At 45.6% G+C, this 16,184-nt stretch overlaps 1 protein-coding gene across 1 annotated transcript in view; it reads right to left on the minus strand.

Moving 5' to 3' along the window:
• Window positions 1-14,614, minus strand: part of CTNNA1 (catenin alpha 1) — a 117,887-nt gene extending 103,273 nt beyond the window's left edge. Inside the window, exon 1 of the mRNA XM_074916513.1 lies at window positions 14,490-14,614. The gene's annotated coding sequence lies outside the window, so the exon portion shown is untranslated. The remainder of the gene's footprint in view (window positions 1-14,489) is intronic.
• Window positions 14,615-16,184: the final 1,570 nt, after the last annotated feature.

Consider the following 16,184-nt stretch of genomic DNA (forward strand, 5'->3'; position numbering starts at 1 on the left):
AGAAGGCATGTCAGACTGCAGCTCCAGAGACACCTGGTGAGCCGTCACCTCCCTGCTGCTCCAGGAGGCTGGGCGGAGGGTGGCCACTTCTTCCTCGCCCTACCTCTGACACTTACCACTAGGTCCTCCAAACTCACTAACTATCCTTCTCTCCCTGTCATCCCGTTACTTTCTTTTTGCTGGTCCAGCTTTGGGCTGGCCTGCCCCAGGGCCCAGAGGCACAGATGCTAGCACAGGGCAAACCACAAAATTCCCTTCACCCCTGCTAACATCCTGCCCTCAACAAGGAATTTCACCGGTTTATTCCCTCCTCATTAGCTCGGTGTGAATGCCTCCTACGTAAGCTGCCAAGAAAAATACGCTGAAAGCCCTTATGGTTTCTGAGAAACATACCCAGGGCTCTGGAAAGCCCATTAGGTTTCTAGGTAAAAGCTTCTTTCCAGATATTTAATGCTGTTATGCCTCTCAGAAACAAAGTGCAGGACGAGGTAACCACGAGAAGATACATTAATTGTATTAGTAGGATAATGAAGGCAATTCATCTGAAAACACGTTAGTGTGACAGCTCACGAACTGGCCAAAAGTAATAGTCTATAAAACCACTCAGTATGAACTTTATTGAAATTTATCTAAAAAGCATAGGCTGATATCAAATATACTGTTGGGTACCAATTACTTGGGTATCATTTGTACATCATAGTAAATATGTTTATTCAATTAAATACTTGTGAAGAATACAGGAACAGGCTATAGCTTACAAATGTATGTGTGAATGGGGTGGGTTTAGAGGACAAAAGGACAAGTACCAGGAGGCTGCACTCCTGCCACCACAACACTCGTTCTCTCAACCTCTCTGTCCCTGTAACTGCTCAAGCTCTTGCCTCAACTGAATTCAAATACAGTAACAGGCAGTAAACCAAGTCAGAGGATACTGTAGCAGAGTGCTTAATTGTTGGCTCTTGGAAAGCACAGGAGGATTCCGGTGATGCCTGCCGTAACTGCAACATCTCATACAGACAGAGGATGTCTTCCGGAAGGTGGACCCAATCGCAGGCCAGCGTAGCACCGGCTTCAGACAGCTGGGATGACCCAGCTGATATGGAAACCATTCTCCACGCCACAGACCTACCATGCACCGGACATGAGCAATGCGTGCACTCAAAGCAGGAACTTCCAGGACAAAGCAGCACAGACCACACAGCAGAAGAGAGCAAACAACACTGAATCTGAAGTGTCGGAATATATAGAAAGACACCATCACACAAGGAGTTGTGGTTGCCCAGCCTTTGGTTTCATAAGCAGCAGCAAAGCTGCTTAAAAACCAATGTTCATCCTCCCACACCCCTCTAGGAACTCATTCCCATCTTCACATCACACCCCCTCGGTACTGGCACAGCCTTCCCCATGGCTGAGCGATTAACCAGATGGGGAAGAACTGATTTGGCTGGAGGGAAAGAAATCCATTTTTGCAGGGTGGGCTGAGATCCCCATCTGGTTCACCATGCCACCACAGATACCACTGCGAGCAGAACTGGCGATGGCAAGAGGAGATGGGTACATCAGCTGGCATCGTTGGCAAAGCCCTGCAAGTGGAAACACGGGGTGAAGTTGGATGTCACAGCTGAGTTGAACCAGGCGCCACTGAAAACAGAGCATCAAGCTGAGATGCCGCAGAAAGCAGGAATGCCCTCCCAGGACATCTAATGCTCAGACATGTGAAGCCTGGGCTGGGTTTGTGTGGTGGGGTTTTTGGTAGCAGGGGAGAGGGCTACAGCCATGGCCCTCTGTGAGAAGCTTCCTGAAAGCTCCCCTGGCTCCAAGTCAGGCCCACCTCTGGCCAAGGCCAAGCCAATTAGCAACGGTGGTCACTCCTCTGCAGTAACACATTTAAGAAGGGGAACCTGAGAAGGGACTTTGAGAACAAGTTACAAGGACACCTATGTGAATACCAAGATCAGTGGAAGGAAAGAGGAGGAAAGGGAGGAGGTACATCAGAGCAGAGCCCCCCTGTATCCCGTGGTGGAACTGCAGGGCCCCTCCCTGCCACCATGGAGGTCACCAGAGGAGCAGAGATCCGTCTGCAGCCTGTGGAGGACCCCCGGGACTCTGTGGGAAGAAGCAGCTCCCACTGTTGCAGTAGTTTGCTGCTGGGAGGACTGGAACATGTGGAGGTGACCCACACCAGAGCATCTCGAGGAGAATGCATCCCATGGGGAGGAGTCATGGCAAAGAGTCTGTGGAGGACTGTCTCCTGTGAGAGAGATGCCACATGGAGCACGGGGGAGAATGCAGAAGAGTGCTGCCCCCCCCACTTTGGAGGAAGCAGCAGCAGACTGACTACACCCCCATCCTCTGCGCCATGGAGGGAGGAGGTAGAAATATCAAGAAGAAAACGGAGCCCGGGAAGAAGGGAGGGGTGGTGGGAGGCGATTTAAGATAAGGTAACACTTCTCAGTGTCCCATTCTGTCTGTTAAGTGTCATTATCATTAGTGTTATGAACTAGTGACATCCTTTTTTCCCTTCCCCTAATAAGCCTGTCTTTTGCCTGTGACTGTTAATGGATGAGCAACCCCTCTCTGTCCTGATGTCCATTCCTGAGCCTTTTGGTTCATATTCTCCTTCCCAGTACTGGGAGGAATGGGTGAGCGAGCGGCTGCATGGTGCTCAGTTGCCCTCTGGGCTCAAACCACAAGCCCCAACCTTAAACCACGCTCACAGCCCAGCACATTAACTGCAAACTCTTCAGGTTATTACACTGGTTGTGATGGTGCTCACTATTGTCATAGATGGGTCAAGAGTAATGCAATGGTATCTTCCTTGGGTTTAGTGCACTTGCAAGGACACAAGGGTGGGGAAAGACTCAGAGTCTAAAGAAACCACTTCCAGCCAGATTTCCCTGTTACCTCCAGGAACATCACAATTTCCAGACAATGAGCAGCTCTGCAAGCAGAACCATCCCAGGACAACTTGCCCCTTGCTTCATACAAAGAATCAAGACCCTGGCAACAGCTAACCTTTAAGAAGAGGTTTCCATTACACTTTACATGACTCTAAGCAAACGCTGCCACAGTCCTACTGCACCTTTCCCTGCCACAAACCCGTCTCGAGCCAGCACCCACACCGGTATGCACCTGATGCAGTGAGCCACTTCAGGAAGTTAAAATGGTCTCAGAGTAAGCTGGTAACTATAAAAATTACCTTTCCAGCTTACTGTCCTGAAGGAGGAAGTGGGACTGCCCAGAAAAGTGGACGGGACTGTAGCAGCACTGAGTTGAGCTCTGCTACTGAACTGCACCCCAGGGCAGGTCCCAGCCCTGCTCAGGGGAGGTGAGGGCACAGACCTGAGGAGAGGGATGTATTAAACTGCTGGGGCTGTGTTTACATATCATGTCGAATGAGCTGGCCTGCCGTGGCACTGCAGATGATACGCATACAGTGCAGCTTCCAAAAGCGACAATTGTGAAAAGGTTGTCAGGCTTTCAAAAACTGGTAATTCAGGGTTTTAAGAATAATTTCATATACCTACTTCCAGAATACTGGCATGCAAATAATTTCTAGATTTTGGCACGCATAGGAATACAACTCTGTGGCTTCTTTGCAAAAGTGTCCTCAAGACACCCAAGGCTTTTCAAAAAGCCCATGAAGGAGCACTGTTTCAACAGGGAGCTCTGCACACCAACAGAATCATGGAAAGGCCTAATGGTCATGATCCTGTCTTTCCTGGTTGCACTCCCACGCACACCTGGAGGCAGTGCTGGCTCTCTCTCAGGCACTACTGAGGTAGTTGTGTTCAACCTGCTCTGTACCAGGAGATGCTGCAGCCTCCCAGCCTCCGGACTACAGCACATCTCTTGATTACACAGTGGAAGAACTGCCCCTCTCCTGCACTGCAACTTAAGGCCCACTACTCTGTGCTACCTGGAGGGTCTTCTACATGTCATACTCTATCAGTCTTGATATTTCAACTATCCCGGAAGGCTACTTTCTAGAAGCTTTTAACTACACTCACCATTCTTTTGATTTTTCTTAGGTAAGATGATATTCAAACGGCGGCAGGCTAACCTGGACCAAGCACAATAGACCACATGCTGAATTTGAGCATTATGCTATCCAAAAACCCTAACAAAAGAGTACAGTACAAGGACATTTTATACCTGAGAGGACATTCTCCATTTTAACATCCTTTCTGCTACCAACCTAGTTGTTCCCCATTTTGTGCAGCTCATTGTGCCCAGGCACAGTAATGTGTATTTTATTGCATTATTTTGCAGCTTATTTCTTTCTCTCATATTTCTTTAAGTAGTCACAGTAATTTTGAATGATAATCCTGCCCTCTACTATGCCTGAAAAATGCCTTTGGATATTCTGTGTAATGTAATGAGAACAGCCCTTACACCATCACTCAAGTCATGAGGATGGAACATGGTGTGATTCACAACAGTGACCCAGCTTCATCTTCCAGCCAGAAAATGAACCAGCTTCCCTGTTCTCAAGGGAATCCTTTCGGTTTTGTTTGGTTTGTTACCTAAATACCAAACCTATCGGACAACCAGCAGAGATCCTTTACCCTGCTGAAGCTAGAAGACAAGATAGCAGATAAAGGTCTGTGGGAACTGGGTATTTAACATACACCGTTAACACAAATCTGCTGAACACTTTTTGTTTCAAAAAGGTTAAGGCACACTTCATATTAAATCCAGATCACATGCAGGGGTTCCATCATGTCCCACTGACAGCTCAAAACTGTTTTCCATGCAACTAAGTATCTAGAAAAAAAAAGTTTCATTCTTTCCTCTCTCCCTTCAGTCTCCAAATGGATTTGTGTGCCTTGTTCCACAAATACAGCAATAATCCTCACAGCCCACCTATACCATGCAGTGTCACAGGAAAGCAGGCATGTGGCATATCACCAGATTAGGATGCAACACGCTTTCCAAAGCAGTATGCGCTATCTCCTAACAGCTCCCCAACTGCTACAGTACTGTGGATTCAAGTGACTTAATTTCATTCCAAAAGGCACTCCATAACAAGAGGTTTTCACACCTACATTTTGGTCTAGCTATCATGAAGAGGATGGAAGGCACGCCCTCTACAAGCAGCTTCACTGTGGTGTTCCTGGGACCACAGCAGTGACTTCACAACTACAAATAAACCGTTTTTTGGAGATGCCAGTGCTAACAACAGCCTCTTGCCTTCAGTTACAGAAGCGTGAGGCTCAGATCATTTTATTTTTGCCAGGATTGTTTTGCCTCAAAGGAGCTAGAAAGGAGGTGCATGATAACCCAAATCACAAGCAAACATGGGCAACTTATTTATGTGACTTATGCCATGCTAAGGCTCCAGTTCAGGGATGACATTCTAAAAGAATGCAAGAACCAAACTCATACCCACTTAACTGTCCAGATGGATATCCCAGTATGTCCCAACAAGCACACAACTTATTTCTGCAGTTTTCAGTTTCCAAAACTCAAGCAGGATTCCAACTACATAAAGAAAACTGACAGTGTATCAAGACACTGCTTTAGAAGACACACATGCTTTTTCTAAAAAAGACAATCTCCTATGTAACTAAGATTAATTTTAACATTCCAGCTGCAAAACTTTATATTTGGGAAAAGCAAGGATGTGTCATGAGCAGCAAGGTATTACCATTAATAACAAACCACTCATTCTGTCTTCACAATAAGGTTGGTGCATTTTTATGCTGACCTGCAATACCAACACCATGAAAAATAACTTCCAAAATCAGAACAAACCATCACTAGATTTGTAACTGATGTATTTTAGCTGTATGCTCTTTGGATCAGGACTGCTGCACTCTGGCCATGAGAAAGGGCAACACACTTGCATTTTAAGCAAAAAGTACCAACTTTTAACTGACTTCTCCCTGCAGCAATAACTCCAAACCCCAGCCCTCTCTCAGCCACATAGCTCCCATTTATGCCTGTACAGATAGCACTTTCAAACAAAACAAGGGGACTCAGCCTGGAGAGAGGATATGAGAGCCCAGGTGAGACTTGCACATCTCCTGGATCACTTTGATTCAACTATTGAGAGCCCTTCCAACCTCAGTGTCTCTTCCCACCTCTGAGGCAAAAAAATGTGTGAAGCTTCCCTAAAATCATTAAGAAAGGATGGAAGAACAGCTTACTGCCACTCTCAGTACCACAGTAGGCATTTCAGACCCTAGGGATACACTCAGTGAAGACACAATAACTATGCTGTGGCTACAGAGTACAGCTCTTCAAACCCCAAACTACACTAGCACAGGTTTCAATTACCAACCTTAACTCAACAATGAATGCAAGAAGGGGCAACCTTTTAACAAATTAATTTTTGCCACAAGTACTGCTCAAAGAAGAAAGTTTGTAATAAATCAGGCTACTTTATCAGTTGGCACAAGAATTTGCCAGTGCTGCAAAATTAATTCTTGCTTAGCTTGCAAGAAAACCACTGATGGTTGGCAATAAAAGGAAAAGAAAACCTACGTATTTTTGTTCTGATCTTCTTCAGCACTCAATCTGCAATAAAAAGTGCCGTTTAAGCTACAGAGTCAGAAATAACCAGAATCTGACCCCACTCAAACCGCATTTTCTTTCCTAAATTGATATGTTGTTATGCAATATCCTTCAGTGCTTTTAGCTGACCACATCTCCTAAATCTACACTTTTATTAACAATTTTAAACCAGTCAAAAGTATACAAATACTGGAGTTGTTTGAGCCAACACACGTTTTGAAAAAAAAAAAAAAAAAAGAGGTTTGATATCATTAGGGGTTTGATGAGAAAATTTGCTTAAACATGGAGGAAATGGACAGTCTTATATTAACAGATACTAAATATCGTATCCTTTCTCCATCACATGCCCAGCATAGCAGCAACTACAGACTATCTAACAAAAATTCATTGCGTTACAAGAGTGAAAGAAGTTTTCCATAGTTTTCTCCATTTGCAAAAGCTACTAAAAGAGCAGCACCCACTGAAGCAAAGGAGAACAGTAGTGTAAAGATTCTTCAAAGTAAAAAGTTTTCTGAAGTTTATAGAAAAAGTAATTTAGAATTCCTTTTTCGGTCCTTTACTTTGATTCAGGAACACTGTCAGCCTTATCTAAAAATTACAAAGCAATTATTTTTTAAAGAAAAAAGAAATAACAAAACCCACAAGTGATAAGGCAGAGAATTTCACTTTATGCTCACAGCAACCTTCAGCAACACCTCTTAGTTATAAACAATGAATTAGTTCCACGGGAAGAACTACCGCACCATCACCGGACGCCCCCAGGCAACTCTCAACTTGCAGCTCCACCAACACATGCTGCAAGTTAAGTAGGGGGCAGAAAATCACAAAAACTCCAGGAAGAATAGTGAACATGAAAATAACGCACAACATTGTCTGGATGAGTTAAGTATCTTTTAAATGACTGCAATTATCTGGAAGATTATGTAAGGTAGGATGCTCTAATACACACCATCTCCTCTCCTTGCAAACTGTCAACAAGGCTGCAAACATTGAGAACACAAAAGGCACGGACTGATGAGAGCTTTGCAGCTTCTCCAGAAGAGCAAAGCAAGTAATAATAAAAACACTGGTGCGATTAATTTTTGGATGCTTACCAGAGTTACCTGCAAAGCCATAACCACCTTCTGTCAAGTACAAACTCGCTAGGGGTGCACAGTGGTGCATGAGAATCAGAGCTCACAACAATCCGCCTGGACAGGAATCCTTTCAAGTCACTGCCTTTAGCATATAGATGACCAATTAAAGCAACTTTTGTTTTAAAAAAACCCAAACAAACCACAAATGTCACTGACCCACCCACATTTCATAAAAGCAACAAGAAGGAACCGGAAGGTTTGAGAGGAAGGAGACATTGCTTGGCTGGTCTTGCTGGAAAAAAAGGATTTTAAGCTAGTACCACAGCCATTTACTCAGTGGAAATCAACTTATATCCGATTAAAGACACATTTTGTCTCTCTCCACCCCTTCTCCTCACCCCCAGAAACAGGAAACAAGACAACGCTACTGAACAAAAAACAGATGAGCTAAGAAATCCTGTTCAATTGGCTTTGCCACAGAGCTTTGCCTCTGGTTCTGCTGAACACTGCGTCTTTCACCGATAACCACTGACTTTTCCCTAGGCCCATGATAATATTCTGTTAAACATAATCAAATTGTCTTAACCAATTCCTGCAAACTAAGTAAAACAGCTTAAAACACCTGATGCTAAAGTACTGATGCATACAGACCAGAAATTAACTTTTTCTTCCTTGAGGTTATAAGCTTCTAACCTTGCATAACTAATTTGCAATATTCTGTTTTACTACAAATAAACCTTCTACATTTTGGGGTTTTTTTTGCTACTGTTTATTGCATCTTATGCCATCATTTTTTCTCCTTAGCCCTAGACAGAAGAGGGGGCGGGGGGGGAACCCCACACAATCATATTGCACTCTTCACTGTACCAGTGCAAAATAAGAGTATTGTGATTAAGGACTCCACCAGCAGCGAAGTGCTGTGGAGTAACAAAAAGGGATATGCTCACTTTCCTAAAAGCCTTCCCCACTTCTCTGCTTTCAGGATGCATTGTTTAATGTTGGTTAGGAAATCAATCTCCAGCTATAACAGCAGTGGTTTGTAATTAAACACATCTTCCAAAAAGTGGAAGTGGCAGTAACTACAAAGCCATACTTTGTACAGAAATTCAAACCACTCCAGAGCTTTTCATCCAGCCAAACCAGATCCTTGCTTTTTACTCTCTCAAAAAATATGTCATGCCTTTCATTTCACTTGTAGCTTGTATGAAGCCGTTCAACTCTCAAGAAGGTTTCTAAATTTAAAAGAAATTAAGTCATTGAACTGAGCCTATTGAATACAGTGAAGGGACAGGCAGACTGCAACTCCAGAGGAGCCCACCAGCATCAGCAGCCAAGCAGTGCTGGGCACCAGCAACGAGAGCTGCTGGGCAAACCTGCAGACCAGAAGTCAGCCCAGGCTCAAAGGAAGCTCCTTCACTGTGGGAGCTTGGCAGAGCACCTCTGAGAAGCAGGGCTATTTGTCTGCCCTTTTCTCATGGTTTTATTGCTTGCCTGTTGCTTTCCCTTTTAGGGATGGCTTTACACACTGCCACAGCCCAAGAAAGATGTGGGGGAGGATACAGGGAAGGGAAGTCAAACGGTTATGGGGTTCAATAAAAATAAATGAGGCAAGTGTCAATAATTATGACTGGGGAACCAGAGAGGGACACCAGACACCACCCAAGAGCATCCATCACATCTCAAAAGGCATCAAAAGAGCCATAGGATACTGCTCAACAGTGTGACAAGCAGTGGGAATGGAAACAACCCCTGGAGTTCCTGCCTTATTCCCTCCTCCTTTTGCTGTTAACAGCCAGCTTGGCCAAGGGCAGGTGAAGGGCTTGTAATTTAGGGCCTTGGACAAGGGCTAGACTAATAGAAAGTTGATGGGACCAATACAACTGAAACCTCATGATGAGGGTCATGGAGACAAGACACTAGGCTGGATGGACCTCTCAGCTATAGCACTGCATAACTTCCAGTTCAATGTTCAACTTCTCATCCTTTAAATGAATAAATAAGTTTTAAGATGCTTAAGACTCTGAAACACCTGGACATCAGGTACTGCTTGAAATGGACATTACAGTAAATTGTACCATTAAGTTTATACAAGACTTGTCACTTGCATACATGTCCACAGTCCATCATGAATAATCCAAGATCATGAGCAACAATTCAACAAGCAACGAGACTTGCTAGGTCTTCAAGTCATGCTAAAGGAAATTAGTTTTACAAGTATACATTACAAGGACATACCTGCAAGAAAGTGGGTAAAGAACAGGCAGCTTGTACATCATGATCAGCTGCATTCACAGAGAAACATCCACTGGTACCTCCTTGCTTCTCAGCATACCGCCAGTTCTGTCCTCTGCTGTTCAACAATACTGTTCCTCAATTTATTCTAGTCAATTAACAAAACTATTTACCCATATACAGCTTCAGCTGAAGATCTCAAGAGCACTTTGCAGAGAAGAATACTGACCTGCTTGATGTTACACAGGTTAAACACCAGGCATACAGGCCTTGTTTACATGAGAAATTAAAGTGACCCTTTGGACTACATAAAGCTACACTTCTAGCACAAACCTTGTGCGGACCATTTTTTTTAAGTGGATCTTCTGTGCTGAGTTTGTATCATCCTGAAAAGATAAGGAAAGAAGAATCTCCCCCTTAGAGCCTTAGATCTACACAGATATCACCTATAGAAGTACCCAGAATAAAGCAGTGAATGAAACTCCCTGAACCCTCCAGGGAGTGGGAAGGGCAGTGGAAAGGGGAGAGGGAAAATCCACACATGCCATCAAGGTCACATGTTCCTGATAGCATTAATTGTTATTGACTTCTTAACTGAAAAGAAGTAAATTTACTATTTACCTAAATGCTCTCTTGATCTTGTGCTGAACAGCAGTAATGACTGAACTGTCTAGCCTAAACTCTCTCCTCATTTCCTTCAGTTAATCTCCAGGTAAAGAAAAAAAAAACTATTCTTTTTTTCCCCCTGATCCTTCATCAGCTATACACAAGCTCACTAGTTTCAGTCTCTTAATGTAGCTGTTGAAGGCTGCTCCAGAACAGGGTGCACTAATGGGTTTAGTCTCTTCTACACTAACTTCCACTAGCATTTCATTTGCTACCCGACATCAGCTCTACACAGAAATTCTTCTTAAGCACATACAGCCACACACAGATCTGTTCCATAACAGGGCACAGATAGTTTAGAAAACTGGGCAATGTTTGGAAAAAATGCACACCATGAACTTAAGTTTATCTCATGTTATCAACAGTGAAATTCTACCTGTCCCATTGTCGACAGTTCCTTAGCTTGTTTGCTCTCAACCCCCTCACTGCTTTGGAAACACTATTGAAGTTTAACTTGCTCTTAGACTGTAACGTACATCAACACTCCTCCCTGTGTCATTCAGTGTATGAAGACAGATCTACTGGGGAACCGACTGGCACCCAGCTTGGTTTCACATTCTGAGCACTGTCCCACTCTCCACCTTGGGAACTGTTATCCTTTAGCTATAGCTGGCCTCACATTTGCTTTTTCTACCCACAGATGCCTGAACTTAAAGCCTTTCAGAAGAGAATCTCAGGAGTCTAAATGATTAATCAAGTAGCTGTCCTGTAAATTAGAAAAATTATAACAGAAGGTAACATCAGTAGATTTGGGGAGAGTTTCCCTTTGCAAACTCTGTTAGTTTAGATCTGCATGTTTAGTAATTTCTATCACTTTATGAAGCATGGGGAAAAAAGGTTACTCTGATTCCACCAGAGCTATTTATAAACACATCAAAGGATTAGCAGATGTTTTCTGTAGTACATTTGGGATTAACAAACAAAAAATACGTAATCACGTTTAGAGAAAAGGTAGCTGTCTCTTTAAATACAATAGTCAAGGAGGAATTATGAATCATATTTAAGTACCAGATTTGCCAACAGAGGAGTCTATACCAACCCACTGCACACCAGAAACCGGAATTAACACCCATTCTCACCCTGACTGGAAGATAAGGAGTCTCAGTCATGCAAGGAGAACGACTCCTTTACCTCAATAAATCTATTTGCACCCAGTTCTGCTTTGCGGCACAGTGGGTCACTCTCAAGGCTCATCTTTTCAGCATAGCTCCTCCAGTAGGGTGCTGGTATACAATTTTGTGGGTAGGCTCTATTTTAAGTCTCATACACTGGATTAAAATAGTATGGAGTTAAAAGTAGTAATTATCAAACATCTGCACTTTCTCTAAAGCTGCAACACTGTGTAACCAACTCATAAGCCATAAAGTCACTGAATAGAGCTATTCCAGATTAGCTATAAAACTAAATTAGGGTGAATTCCCGGAGTAGTAAAGGAGCCAGATCCTCAAGGTTATATACATTAAAGTTCCACCGCACAAGAATTTGAGTGATTTTCAGTTAAGGCACGATAGTAAAAAACAACAGGCATTCATCACTATGCTGGATGACTGTCTCAATATGGCACTCTCCTTACAAAATAATACTCAGTCCTCTATTCATCATGTTTCCTTCAGTGTCCAGCAAAGACAAAAGATGCCAGTAAAACAGAATACAGTGAGTCCTTTAACAGAAATATCATGCCCACGTAGGTACTCACTCTAGACTAGCCTTACTACCCACCTATGACGAGTAGTCTGGTTTTGCCACTAAATACTTTTTGTGAGTTTAACTAATTCCTATATAAGACAGGTAATTTAGAAATCAAATAGGAACAGTAGATGTAGTTTCAAGGCAGGGCTGAAGCCCCACCAAAGTGTATTTGCAGCACAAACATTTCTACTAATGTGGATTCCTTTGCAAGATCAGTTTCTCCATCTTACAGCTGCAGAAGGAAGATATTCATGCTGCTGAAAAAACACAAATTACTTTGCTATTACATCTTTCAGCTAACTTCACCAGACCAATGGAAGCCCTACAAAGAAGCTGCACATTAACGTCTGCCATTGCATATGTCTGCACAGAAAACACTAACGTTTCACAAAGCTTGAAAAATTATTGAGAGGTAAATATTTACATTGGTACTTTAAATCATCAGTTTGGGCACAGGATTTCTAATCTCTGCCCGCTGTGCTCCCCCCTGCCACCTTGCGTAAACTTTTAATCTCTGATGCAGAGGCCTATTATTAGAGCTGGCTGGAAAAAACCCTGAAGACTGAAGGTATGTTGTTTATTATGGAAAAGCTTAGGGAAAAGCCTTTTTAAAACAAAACCTAATAAACCTTTGTCTGTTTCTCCTGAAAAGTCAAAAAACATTTCCTTGTTGTTTTAAAAACTGTTTCTCTGTAAATAAAAACCAGTTAGTGACTCAACATAAAATTATGCCCTTTTTAAATAAAAAATTTCAATTCAGCAGGGAGAAACAAGTCCTACTGAACAGTTAACATGGCCTTAGCACCCCAAGACAGACCAAAGGTAACTTAAAAGACCCACACATATTGTAAAGTGAGCTGGACTTTCTCCTCCATTTAAACACAAACCTTCCTACAAATCAACACAGGAGCTGAAAAAAAAAAGCCACATCCTTTTTAGCCGGGCTTGAAAGTACTCGAAGCCTGGTGGAGCCAGGACTGAGGATGTGCACCAACGCAAGAGTGCAGCTAACAGAGCCTCTCCCACCTCCCCCGCTTCCCCACTCACAGTGCAGGAAAAACGCAGGAAACAAGTAACCCAAGCACCAAGAATACTTTTCACACAACCCCCATCTCAAAAAACAAAAGACAAAGAAAAAATAAAAAGGGGGGGAGGGGGGGCAGCAAAGAGCTCCCAGTCTAGCTCAAGACAGATAAGCCAGGCATGCCTGGAGCCCTAACTCCGAAAGCTGGAAGGAGGGCACGGTCACGGAGCTCGTACCCCGGAGTGGGCAAGTGAGCAATGGATCGCCCTCACCAGACACCCGTCGCCTCCTGGGCAGGGCAGGCGGGCCAAGGGCAGGCAGGGAAGCGCGCCTCGGTCACATCCAATTCTTCACTAAACATAAGAGCGCCACATACTCTCCTGCAAACTTTCAGTCCGAAAGATTTCGGGTGCGTTGAACCAGCATGAGTAATGAATAAAAGCCGGCTGATACACACCGCCCAGCGAGTACAGGCAGCGGGGACAAGGGTCACGCACACACCAGCCGCTGAGAGCTGGCACCCCCTCCCTACTTCTTGACTGTAACAAGTCGTACAAAACTTCCTCAGCGAAGGAGAAGCACTCGCCTTCCTGCATCCTAGCAGATTAGAGGTGGGTGTCAAAAAACGTGGCAGAGCTAAGCTAAGGAGAGGGGGGTGTTCCCAGCGAAGAGAGGCTGCGGTCTGTGTACTGAAACAGAAACACCAACTCGGGCGAGAGGGAGGATGCTCACTTCAGCTGCCAAGAGAAACTCGGGGGTCGGGAGGAGGAGGAAGGGCCCGTTGGGCCAAGACCAACTCCGTGTCGCCAGCCGGGCGGGCAGCCCTGCCCGCAGCCGCCCTGCCCGGGCCCACCGCCGGGGCGGCCCCGCCGGGCTGTGCCGGGAGGAGCCTCCCCCCACAGCCCTGATGCCGCCGAAACTTCTCCGGGAACCGCGCTCGGCCAGCGCTTTTCCTCCGGGAAGCGGCGCTCCCCAGCCCAAACCCCAGCCGGCTCCCCGCCCCCCGCCCCAGCCGGCTCCCGGCGCCCTCCCCGCCCCGCACAGGCCCGGCCCGGCCTGGCCCAGCGCGGCCTCCGAGCGCGGCCGGTCCGGGCCCGGCCCACACCCCACGGGCGGCGGCGGCCCGGCCCGCTGCTCTCCGCCGCGCCCCCCCCGCCTCAGCCTCCCGCCGCCCCCCCCGGGGAGCCGCCGGCCGGGCCCGGCCCAGCCCGCCTCCCCGCTCAAAAGTTTCCAAGTGAGAGAAGGGGGCGGCAGCGCCGCAGCCGAGGACCCCACAACTTTACCGGGGCGCAGGAGGGTCGCTTCGCCGCCGCCTCGCTCCGGCCCGGCCCCGGCCGCTTTGTCTCCGTCTCTCCGCCGGCGCCGCTCCCGTCCCGCGGAGGAAATCGGCTCTTCCGGGCGCCTCCCCGCCCCGGCCCGGCCGCTCTTCCCGGCACCGCCCGCCGCGCCGCCCCCGCGCCCTTCCCGGCACCGCCCGCCGGCAGGTGAGGGCCGGGGCGCCCTCGGCCGAGCCCGCCCGGCCCCCCCGCCCAGGCCGGGTCGGACGCTCTTTGAGGGAGAATCAAGAAACGGGGGCTCAAAACCTGGCTTTGTCTTCCTGAGGATGCAAAAGGTTTGTGGAGAAGCTGGAGGGGATGGCTCCTGGGGCCTGAAGGAGACAGAGGGAAAATTATAGCTGGGTTCCTCTTGGGTTTTGTGAACTGGTGTTTTGTTTTGAAAGCCGAAAGTGTGTTAACCTTCTTGAGCGCTGTTCCTCTTGGGAAGAGTCTTGGCCTTGTGCCAATGTCTCTAAGAACAAGAATACAGGGGAGAAGAATTCTCTAAGGTACAAGCAGGGCCCCAGCGCTCCTGTCAAGAGAGGGAGGTTTTAGGGACCCAACCTCAGTCTAGGTGGGGAGAGCTGTCTTTGAGTGGGGATATCTCTCAAAGGTTTTTTGGAAAAGTCTCGGTGAGCCTCTTGTGAGAGAGTGGCTGTTTTTATCATACGACAAATTACTCTGGGATTTTTTGTGGTGTGTTTTGAGATGGTTTTTAATACAAACGTCTCTACAGACTTGTACTGGATTGTAAAAACATTTTAATACATTTAACACGCTTCATGACTCATTTGCCAGCACTTATGAGATACCTGAACCTACTCACTCCATCCTTTGATATTAAGCAAAATATAGAGTGATTGGGTAATTTACCAGGAAGGTAGGTTCCTTCAAAGTACGTAATTTAGCCAAGGGAGATGGGCGGCCTGTGCAGATTCCCAAGGGTTCTGGCCCCAGGTCAGTGTCACAGCAAAGGCACACCATGGTTCAAGACTGTGACTTTCCTCCAGCTCCTGGTTCAATGGCATTAGCAGGGCCGTGTTTCCAATTTTTGCCATACTCCTACAAGCCTTTCCTGCAGGAAGACAGACGGTGTCCTGCAGCGATTTAGATTGCATTTTTCCTTCCTGCAGGTTTAATCCAAGAAAGGGATCCAAGACAAGGAAATAAACAGAGTATCATTGTTTTACAATCCAGAAAGAAAATAGGGATCAGGAGTCCAACCTTGTCGGTGAATGAAGTTAATCGAAAGAAAGTGAGATCTGTAATTATGATACCAACTGAGACAGATGTTATTAAAATAATATAGGGTATTCAGTGCCTTAACAAACAGGCTCTCCTCTCGAAACACAAAGCAAACAGATTTTTTTAAGCTCTTTGTATTTCCTGCTTGTACCAAACCATTAATATTTGGGTGTCAGTTGCACCAGGGATTCAAACTACTCATTTCTGATCTGTAGCATACTCTCAGTAAAATTGAGTTTACACTTCAATAGCTTGCTTTCTTTCATTACTCCTTTTAATATCATGTCTTGGCCTCCTGTGGTGGCTTCCACATTCAGCAGTTCTGCACGTCTCGCATCCTTTCAGGACAAAATGTCAGACAAAAAAAAAAAAAATCCCTTTTAAAACTACAAACTCAAAGGTAGAAGGCCTGGAGTT

This window comes from Athene noctua, chromosome 12, assembly GCF_965140245.1.
Source record: "Athene noctua chromosome 12, bAthNoc1.hap1.1, whole genome shotgun sequence".
Classification (NCBI taxonomy): domain Eukaryota; kingdom Metazoa; phylum Chordata; class Aves; order Strigiformes; family Strigidae; genus Athene; species Athene noctua.